Source organism: Aethalodelphis obliquidens, unplaced genomic scaffold, assembly GCF_003676395.1.
Source record: "Aethalodelphis obliquidens isolate GAN/ISIS:26980383/991018 unplaced genomic scaffold, ASM367639v1 scaffold48, whole genome shotgun sequence".
Lineage (NCBI taxonomy): Eukaryota > Metazoa > Chordata > Mammalia > Artiodactyla > Delphinidae > Aethalodelphis > Aethalodelphis obliquidens.
Window position 1 is genome coordinate 523,477 of NW_020837992.1, and position 11,074 is coordinate 534,550.

An 11,074-nucleotide genomic window follows, 5' to 3' on the forward strand; every position below is an offset into this window, starting at 1 on the left:
AGGGTAAGATAAACAAGTGTCTTATTTTAAAACCAAAGAGAGGACAAGGGTTCTTTGTTTCCACAAATCAGTAGGAGAGGAAATGGGTTGTGTGTGGGGGCAGGGGGATGGGGGAGCGGAGTTCAGAGCTCTAGCTGTGAGGAAGTGGAACTAGTTACCAAAGGACTTCCCTGTTAGCCAGAACACTTGCTCTCCTCCTGGGAGGAGTGGAGCAGCAGGGGCTAGAGGCTTGCAGAGGTTTCTCCCAGCCCTGGGAACCTAGAGTAAAACCAGTCAGCACAACGTCACCCTGAGGAGATGGGGGTGATGTCGGGCTTTCTGTGATGGGAACAGCAGAAATCCTTGAGTCTGAGCAGTGCCAGGACTTGGTTCCCCTCCTTCTGCCCTCCTCTCTTTGTCAACCTCCCAGAGGATGGAGACTGCTTCCCCAAATTCTACTGGGGCCACCGCCTCTGGTCCCATCACTAAGATAGACAAAAGGGAACTAGCTTTTATTGAGCTCCAACTGCATGCCCTGTCCTGGGCTTCGTACTGCAGTCATGAAATGAAATGAGAAAGGACATATTTTCCTCCCTGAGGGGAAAAAGGAGAATTACTAGATTAAAGGAAAGCCATCAACAGAGCTGTAAGCAAAGGTGGCGGGGCAGGGCGGGGGGTGGGCGTAGGCATAGGAGCTGAGGCTGAGACAGTTTTCAGTCTTTCCACAAACTTTTTATTCCCTTAACTTCCACAAAAAGGGAAGCCAGCCAGAAAGGATTCTCCCCATTTTAGTGATAAGAAGTTTGAGGCCCCAGTAAGGGTGTAGCCAGGACAGAAACACCTATCTTGTGCTTCTGTGCTCGCTGCCCTGTCTTCGAGGCCAGGTTGGGATCAGGATGGAGGAGGAAGTGCTGCCCTTTCTTCGAGGCCAGGTTGGGATCAGGATGGAGGAGGAAGTGGTGGAGGTGATGAGGTACCAGAGGGAGAAGAAAACTGAGGGATAGGGGACCCCCAAAGGCAACCCTGCAACACCTTATAATGCTGGCTAACTTTCCATGTGGTGTCCTGGAGAGGACTTCTATTACTGCCACTACTTCTAATAGTAATAACGGTTACTATTTACTGTTTACCTTGTGCCAAATACATAAATATTGTGGAAGGGATTAATGTACAAAATGCTTTAGAAGCGATCTCTTTTAACCCTCAGAAGAACCAATAAGATAAATACTTTTGTTTCTATTTTTCAGACAAGGAGATTAAGGTTCGGAGAGGTTGGGGATTTTCCTGAGACCTCATAGTGGGTGGCAGGGGCCACACTCATACCAACTGTGCAGTACGGCCAAGGTGGGACACAAATGCTGCCCCATTATTTTTATTCCTCAACACCTTTGGCATCATCCGGCCCCAGAATGCTGGTCCCTGAAAAAGGAAGGCCTCTCTTCTGCATCCTCTTAAATTCTCAGGCTTAAAACCATTTTTACTCCCCACCACCATCACCCCCACACACACACAAGCCTAGGCCTCAGGGGTGGGGAGATGTCTGCAGACAAGGCAAAGAGACCACATTCTGGGCAGATCCCCTGACAAGGTAGGTCACTATCTCTCCGCATACCTGTGATTCCCACTCTTTGACTGGGCCCAGAGCTTGGTGTGAGGTAGGGTTTTCACCAGACAATTCTCTACCAGGGGAACTACAGAGAGGAAGTGGGTCTTAAGTAGGGTAGGGAGAGTGGGTGGGTGAGCACTGCGGGTGCAAAGGGACAGTTTGGGAGGCCCTGGGGACTTTCTCCTATGCCTGAACTCCTCCCCCAGACAGGGCAGCCAAGTGCCCCAACACCCCACAGGTTGTGAGCCTCTGGCTGGGTTTCTGACTCTTCCCATCCATGTCCTATTTCTCTCTCACCCTCTGCAGTGTACCCCCTCTCCCTTCATCTTAGAATTTGTTTACTACCTATTGCTCCCCTCATCCATCCTTCCCTCCCAACTTCAGGTGAGACAAGGTAGGCCTGGGGGGGCGCACTCCAACAGGCTTTACCCCAGCACAGCTGGACTCAGAAATGAGACAACCCCCCCCACACACACCCGCCCCCAATGGAGACTCCATGAAGAAGCCTGGTTGAAATGTAAGCCCTGAGCTTCTCTTGTTGCAATTTCTCTTCCTTTTCTGTTTCCTGGCCTCTACCCGGCGCTAGGCGTCTTGAAGCCCTCCTTTTTTAGGCTTCTTCCCCTTCAGCCCCTAGGGCCGACCCCTTTTTATTTGACTTGGCTAGGGCAGCGGTGAGAGGCAGCTTAGTAGAAGGGAAGCGAGTCCCTTACAGTAGCGCCTCTAGTGAGACTTTCTGGGGGTCTCCGGAAGCACAAGTGCCAAGAGTCTTTTTGTTTGTTTAACAAGGAAAACAATGGAGAGATGTGATTGTCTTCAAGCATCCCCCAGCAAAGTTCCTCGTCTGTCTCCAAAGTAAAAATACACACCATGGCTGTAACGTGAAATACGCATCCTTGACACCTTGAGACAAAATAGACTGCAAACACACTTGGGCGTCCGAAGATAAGATCGCCCAGAATACAAATACCTGCTACCACACGGGGACAGAAAGTGATCACGCACGCTAACCCCCTGTTGCACCGACGTTTCTACACATAGCGTAAGGACGAGGCTCGGAGGTGACAGCCCCGTCAGGGGTTAAGCCCGCCCTCCCCTCCTCCTTTCCTCTCTGCCCCTCCTCCTCCCTCCCCGCCGGCGTCACTGGTTTTCTTGTCGCGGGGCCGCCCCTCCCCGCCGGCCTCTGACGTGGCCCGCGGCGCGTCACTACCCGGCCGACGGGAAGCGCTGCCCTTATATGGGCGCAGGCTCCGAAGGGGTCCGCGGGGGCGGGAGGCAGGGCGACAGCTACCCGCTGTTCTCGGCCAGGCTCTCAACTTCCAAAAGATTCCCAGGCCCGGGCAAAGGTGAGCCCGTTTGGAGATAAGGACGTGGCTTTCCCATCTCCTCCAGAGAGCTGGAGAGCCCAGGTGGGCAGCCTTCCAAGACATTCTCTCCGGGCATCCTCCCTGTTTGTGTTTCTCTTGAAGTGTTCAGAGCTAGATTGAAATGCAGATGACAATTGGCCTTTAATAGATTCACTCAAATGGTCCCTTAATGCTCTGGATCCCTAATGTCCACGTCCAGAAGGCTGTGATGCAGAGGCCAGCGTGGAGTAGTGGAAAGGACAGGCTTGCCACTGCTGGGCTACCTTAAACAAGGCTTTTAGTCTCTTCCAGCCTCATTTACCTTATCCGTGAAGTGTAGAAGATTCTTGCCTGATGGAGTGGTTGTGAGGATCAGATGGGTGTTCAACTTGTTCGTGTAAAGCCACTTTTTAAGCTGTGAAGTGCTGTGCAAAATTACGGTGGTCACTTTGTACCCTGGAGGAGCCTTGTTCAGGTCCCTTGCTGAGGAAGGGAGCAGCAGAGGCCCAGATACTGACTTGGCTTCCAGAACCTGTCTCTGGGGCCTTGCCCAACCACTCTGGGAATGCCCTTGGCCCTGTGGAAAAGCTTCAGCTGTGTACACAAAGTCATCTGATGTATGCGTCTGTGCTTCCAAGGCTGTGATGGGCTGTTTCGGGCCGCTGCTAATACGCAAGTGGTGAGTATGCTTGAGATGGCCTTTCCAGTTAAACCACGGAAGGAAACCAGAATTGCCAAAAGACAGCGGGTGAGCAGTTGTGTGAATGCCTCATACAGTACTGGACTGTCTTCTGCCCCTGCTAATAAGATCTCCAAATCCAGCTCAGGACTCCCAGCCCCTAAAAGCTGTTTCATACTGGACACCAGCTAACTGCTGGTGCCTCCGTTCCAACCCTGTTCATTCATTTCGGACTGTGTTTTCTCAGTGCTCATCTGCCCACATTTCTCTGTCTGCTGGCAGCTTTGCCTGTGTGTCCTCTGTGTGCATGCTTCCTCCTCGTCCCCAACTTGGAGTTTCCTGAGGGCAGGAACAATTTCTCCCAAACTAGACTGAAGAGCCTCCACCCTCCATGCTTGAGGACAAGCACCAAGTCTCCTTCCTTTGATCGCTATAAAACAAGGAGGACAAAAGGTGTTCAGATCCTGGGGTCAAGTGACTGATTTATGACCCATATATAAATGGCAGTGAGGCATGGGAGGGTCAGACGAGGCCAGTCTCTGCAGTATTCACCTCCCCCTCTTTCTCTGCTTCCTGTCTCAGTGATCCCCACAGAATCCACTCCCTGCCAGGGAGAACTGTGCTGAGTTGTTGAGAAGTAGATTGCACAGTGTGCCCTGGCAATCTACTTCTACTTTTTTCTGGTAGAGGGTACCTGCCCCCACTAAAGCTCAAGACAAGTCTGAAGATGAAATCCCACTGCTGGTGCCAGTGAAGGCAACTCCAGCTGCAGGAAGCGTAGAGACACGAAAAGATGCCCCAGGAAAGAAGTCTCCAAAGAAGAGTCCTGGTACATACCTCATGGGAAGAAGAGAAAGGCCTCCCCAGCTTTGGAGACCCCAAGAGATGCGGAGCCCAAGACCCCAGGTAAAGGCCCAGGGAAGAATCAAAGAAGAGTTGGAGAAAGAAAGAACCTCTTCGCTGGGGAAAAAAGACCCAAGACAGACTCCTAAAAAGTCTGAGGCCAAGTTCTTCACTACTGCTAGTAAATCTGAGAAAAAAGCTCCCCATACCCTCTAAGAGTGGCCCAAAGAACTCAAACTACCCCAGTCAACCTAACATCAGACACTCAACCAGCAGGAAACTCATCAGAGCTATCCAAAGAGCTTGGAAAAAATACCTGGGTCCTGCCCCCCGTTGTAACTACTGAGTAAGGCCTAGACTTAAATATTTTTTAAAACCTCCACAAGTAATTCTGATACGTGTTCATGGGTGTAAGAACCAGTGGTGTGAAGTAATCCATTTATTTCATTGCTCTTCTGTGTATTTACTAATGCAATAGAGGGAAAATAGAGTTTCTTCTAATCTACTTTTTTTTTTTAAATTAGACGTATGGGGTTTTTTGTGTGTTTTTTTAAATTAATTAATTAATTAATTTTGGCTGCGTTGGGTCTTCATTGCTGCACGTGGGCTTTCTCTAGTTGTGGCGAGCAGGGGCTACTGTTCTTTGCAGTGCACGGGCTTTTCATTGTGGTGGCTTCTCTTGTTTCGGAACACAGGCTCTAGGCACCCGTGGGCTTCAGTAGTTGTGGCACATGGGCTCAGTAGTTGTGGCTCACGGGCTCTAGAGTGCAGGCTCAGCAGTTGTGGTGCACGTGATTAGCTGCTCTGCGGCACATGGGATCTTCCCGGACCAGGGCTTGAACCCATGTCCCCTGCATTGGCAGGCAGATTCTTAACCACTGCGCTACCAGGGAAGGTACCCTGCTAGGAGGCAGGTACCCTCCTTTTGGAGGTGGTTGTTCTCATTAAAGGTAAGGCACTTGAGGGTGATACCTAAGGCCATGTTCCCAGTTGGTAAACTGTCAGCTGAGATCCACTGCTCCTTAGGTGCTGGCTAAGATTGGTTCAAAGCTTCATTCTAGGGCTTCCCTGGTGGCGCAGTGGTTGAGAGTCCGCCTGCCGATGCAGGGGACGCGGGTTCGTGCCCCGGTCAGGGAAGATCCCACATGCCGCGGAGCGCCTGGGCCCATGAGCCATGGCCGGTGAGCCTGCGCGTCCGGAGCCTGTGCTCCGCAACAGGAGAGGCCACAACAGTGAGAGGCCCGCGTACCGAAGGAAAAAAAAAAAAAACATCTTCATTCTAAGAACTGTGGGAAATCCAATGCCCCTCCTCAAAATATTCCAGATTCCTCCAGGAGTGGGGGTGTCTCTAGCTCTGAGCTCCTATTTTTCTTAAGTCAAATCGGTTTAGGAATCATCTTGCCAATCTATAAGTGCTCTTGCTATGTGAGCGGTGTATTTCAGCCCTTTTCCTTTCAGATTCTTCCTGTTTTCTTTTGCAGAGTAAGTCACCTCTTTCTAACCCCTACCCACACTTCTGTGCCTCTCTACAAATTCAGTGAGATGGGCCCAAAGCTTCTGTGTGTTTAAGTTCTTAGGCAGAGTCCCTCCTCCTAAGCCAGGCCAGGCTGGAGTGGGGTGGTTGGTGGTCTTCCTGGACTTACATACGTTTTTGGTTTTTTTGTTTGTTTGTTTTTTGTTTTTTTTCAGCACACGGGCCTCTCACTGATATTACAACATAGGGATTCACACAGATTAAGGAAGAGACAGGGTGGGTCTCCTGGCCCACACTCTCTTGTTATAGATAAGCAGAGTGTGACTCAGGGAGGTGACTCCCAATCCAGCCACCAGGCTCCCTCCTCTGAACCACAGGTATCAAATGCTTGGCCTCCGCTGGCTCTGAGCCATGGTGCAGTTGAGAAATACCTGGGGCCCAGAGCCAGGAGGCCAGAGGGGGAAGCTGCAGTACCTCTTTATTTATTTATTTGTTTATTTATTTATCTTACATCTTTATTGGGGTATAATTGCTTTACAATGGTGTGTTAGTTTCTGCTTTATAACAAAGTGAATCAGTTATACATATACATATGTTCCCATATCTCCTCCCTCTTGCGTCTCCCTCCCTCCCACCTTCCCTATCCCACCCATCTAGGTGGTCACAAAGCGCGTGCAGTACCTCTTTAGATTCTTCCTCATGTCCCTTTTTATTGAGTCTGTCTTTCTCCACACATTAGCCCCCTACCCAGGGGGGTTTCTGGCTATCACAGCTGTGATGCCAGCTTCCTGCCTGCCCCAGACACCCAGCCCCAGGAGGCCCAGCCCCATTAAGGCTCTGCCAAAACAACATCTGGGGCAGCTCCAACAGCCTCAGGGCCTCTTCTCTTGTTTTCTGTCTGGAGATGAAGGGGGTTTATGCTGGGCCCCTGGGAGTGAGGATGAGGAGCGTTTGCAATGTGTCTGTCTTCTAAGTTTGGGAAAGAGGCAATAAATTCAGCTTCAGATCTGCTGCTGTCCCCAAGTCCGTGTGTTCCCCGTTGAGTTTACGGCACTTTCAGCCACACCTTCGAGTACTATTGGAGAAGGCCCAGAGGGTGAAGGTGTGGGAGGTCACATTCCTGGGGGGCCCTCCAGGATAATAGACTTTTAACAGATAGTCTCCATCCTTTTGCTCCTCTGATACACCTAGGGAGTCACAGAAACAAAAACACATCGCTGGGGACCTTTCCAGCCAGATACTGGTCTAGCCATCTGTCCACATGTCTTCTCTCCCCCAGCTCCCACCTTATTCACACTCTCTCTCATACACCCTCAACCATCCTGCCTTCCTTTGCTCTGTCCTCACCACAGGCCCGTGCTGGTAAAGGAGGGAAGGAAACCGGAGCATTCCTCTAGTGGGTCAGTAGGGCACAGCAGCTGAGAAGCAACCCTCAAGGGAATAGCTATCTTTGGGGAGCAGATCTCCTCCCTAGATAGGAACTGACGTACTGTCAGCATATGTCACAAGTTTGATGAATTAATAACACTTTCCAGCGCTCCCTCCCAGCAGAAGGAGAATGAACCTGTATGAGCCAATGTGGTGCAGGATGATATAAGGGGATGAAGAGGTGACTTTGGAGAGCACAAAGCAGGCCCTTAGAGCCCAATTCCAGGAACCTGGAGGCCTCAACCCTCCAAGCCACAGAGGTCACCTGTGGTCCCCTGGCTGACCCCTGAGAGCAAAAGTGGCAGTTCCCTGTCCTGTCCAACACTCTGTGTCTCATGTTTTTGTGGCTCTTTGCCCTGAGACCCTGAATTCAGTTGTCTCCCAAGGCCCAGTCAGGTCTAAGTCCTCACTCCTCCTCCCACTGGTCGCCGTCCAAAGGACAAACACTCTCATCCCCACCCTCTGTGTAAGCGCTCTCTGCTAATCCAACTCCCGCCACCTCCCTCTCAAACCCTCTTGTGTCCAGCAAAATCCCTTGTAGCCTCAAGCCCATCCAAGCATTTTCTGTGCCTCCTGACCCTAGCTGAAACGGGGCTGTCTCAAGGGGCGCTTGTTCCTCTGTCACAGCCCACACCCCTCAGGCTCACGTGGGGGGGCAGCATCTTCCGTGCTCTGCATTACCGCTTCCGACCGTCACTCCGCATCACCTTCTCTGAAGTTCATTTTGTCCTGCTGTACCATCGTCTTTGACCCTCCTGGTCACTCTTTCTCACTGACCCCAGGTCTTGCCCCTGCAGGGCTCACAGTCTTTCTCTCTGTCCCAAACTCCTGCCTCCACCTGAGGAAACATCAACCTGTGTGTGAGCAGCTGAATTCATTCTGCCTCCTGGGCTTTCAGCCTCCTACTCCACCTGACCATATCCTGCCCTCAGCTTCCAACACCTGCCACTCCAAAACCCACCACTGTTCCTCCAGAGCCTGGCACCAAGGGAACTCAATAAATAGTCCCTGAATAAGTGAAAAAATGAATGAGGGAGTGAATGAAGCCTGTGTCACAAGACGGGATGTGGAAAAATGGAAAGGGCACTAGATGGGGTGGGAGACGGAGGTTCGCCACTAAACAGCTGTGTGATTTTGGGCATCTTTTCCCATCTCACAGCCTCCTTTTCTTCATCTGCAAAATTAAAAATTTTGTGTAGATGATTTCTGAAAACCCTGCTTCTGACTGTTGGCAATACCAAGCTGTGGTTTACTTATACTTATCTGTAATATTTAGGCTTTGCACTAAGCTCTTTCTATATGTTACTACTTATCTACCCAGTAAGTATGTGAAGAACATATTGTCCTCATTATAAAGATGAGAAAAATTGAGGATAAGAGAGATTAAAGATTTGCCTTGTCATAGATAGTAGGTGGCAGATTCAGGATTAGAATCCAGGTTGGTCAACAAAAGCAAGTATGTCTGAATGTGTCTCAAGATGAAAGAAGCCTCCTCTTTAGAGGAACTGCTGTCTGCTCTTCTAAACTAGGCCTCCGAGGGAGATTTCCCTGGCGGTCCAGTGGTTAAGACTCTGCACTTCCACTGCAGGGGGCACGGATTTGATCCCTGGTCAGGGAACCAAGATCCCACATGCTGCGTGGTGAGGCCAAAAAATATATATATAAATAAATAAGGATAAACGAGGCTTCCCGTAGTGAAGGTCTCTCTGAAGTGGCAGGGGGCTGCCTTCAGAATCCTGGCTGGGGGTACAGGCCACCCTTTGCGTGTGCCTGACCACCACCAGTTCAGCCAGCAGTTATGAGCCAGGTGCTGCAGGAGGGGGAGGGGTTGACACAGATGGTGGTGTCTGGGCAGACGTGTCAGGTGGGTTTGGAGCTCTAAGAGTGCCTCTGAGACAAGGTGTGCTGAGTGGGGTCCATGGACCACTGCATCAGAATGGCCTGGATTCTCATTACAAACAGGCCCATATCCCATCTCAAACTACGAATTAGAATATCAAGGGAGAGGCTGCTTAATCTGAATTTTTACCAAACTCCCCAGTGATCTGAGTTACTGTCCTAAGAAGTCCCAGGGTGTAGGGATTTGAATGCCGGATAACAGATTTTTAATTAATGCTGTAGGCAATGAGAAGCCACTGAAGTTTTTTAAAGGATGGGGCAGAAAGACTGGGGGAGGGAGGACACTGCCCATGGCAAGAGGCGAAAACAGGAGAGATGTTGCAATTGCAGACTCTCTAGGCCTTGGAAACTGATTAACAGGGGTACAGTTAAAGGTGTCTGCAGACTGTGAGCCTGGTGACCAGACAAAGAATGGTAATGCTATTGAGGGAGAGAACGAAATCAGAAGTAGAGAAAGGAGAAAAGTATCTTGATTCCTACATGTTGAGATAAAAACACCAGAAAAAATATTTCAAAAATGTCCAGTTCTCAACTGAAAAAAAAAAAAGTAGTTGGGAGTTCAGCAGGAAAGTTAGGGTTAGAGATGATGCTTTGACATTTGCTCTGTATCGGGAGATGCTAATTCAAATACCTCCAGGATCAAGGCAAGTTATACAAAAGAGGATTAAGCGTAATAATAATAACAAATCCCAGCATCCAGCCCTGGTAAATGATAACCACCAGTTGGTCTCAGCAGGGATTCGATAAAGAGTTGGTGGGGACCCGGGTGAACTGAAGGACACACTTCCTGTCTTAAGTAACAGTCATTGCTGAATAAGAAGGTGGAACCGGTGTAAACAGATATTCTGATTTTTAAAGAGAAATTATAATTCTAGGGTTTTATTTTGATATGACACTTCCTAATCGTTAAATGCTGACAACTAAGTTTTTAAATGCTTAAACACTGTAGAGACCAAACACTATATATCTGTGACTGAGTCAGCTCTGCCTCACAGGCTTCCAACTTGTGACTTCTGAGCTACACGGACCGTATTTGGGAGAGAGAGTTGAGCACACTGAGAGGAAATCCAGAGACTGTGTGCTGTGGAGAACAATGACCCACCCAGGCTCCCAAGTTTGCCTATGCGTGAGCCCAGTAAAGCTTAGAGAGGCCCTGATTGTTTTAGCCACCAGGTGTCTGATGGGCTCCCGGGTTGGTGGTAGCAGGTGGAGCCTGCATCTGCCTTGGCTATTTCTATTCAGCACCTGGAGACTGTGTGGGCAATGGCTGACGTTCTGATACTTTGCAGGTTAGATGCTGCTTGGGGCCAGCAGACTTCACTCCACTACCCTCTGTGGCTATTTTCATCCTTCACTATAAAGGTGCCCTCTACCTCAGTGTCTGAGTCCTGACTGGAGCAGACATCTTGTTTAGCATATCCTAGATGCTCACTTTCCTATAAGGAAGTTCTTCTGTTGCTTAATTTAGGTGCTTTTTATACGATGGAATCTTCTTTTTGCATCTATCTTCAGAGCAAGTGGAGAAATGGGTTACTTTTTAGCTTTCTGACTCTTCTCCAGCCCTCAAGGCATTCTTAGAAATGGTCCTTAGGGACTTGAAAATTGTTGTGACCTGGGGATTAGAAAGCCCTTTTCATATTTATATTCTACCAAGCCTTCCTTCAGTCCAGATGGGTAGTTTTCCACTCTACCCTAATCATCTTCGCATTATCTGTTTCTGTCCCTGTTCTCAGTTCACTTTGGGGTAGGGGGGAGGGATTTAAAGACAGAAACTTAAAGATAGCTAACATCCCCACTTTCTTAGTCTTTGTTAGCAGTTTCTA

General features: G+C 49.6%; 1 long non-coding RNA gene across 1 annotated transcript; it reads left to right on the plus strand.

Annotated features, from left to right (window-relative positions):
- Window positions 1-2,721: 2,721 nt before the first annotated feature.
- LOC113607404 (uncharacterized) lies at window positions 2,722-4,394 on the plus strand. Its single transcript, XR_003427933.1, has 2 exons — window positions 2,722-3,607; window positions 4,295-4,394. It is a non-coding gene; the product is annotated as an uncharacterized LOC113607404 (long non-coding RNA).
- Window positions 4,395-11,074: the final 6,680 nt, after the last annotated feature.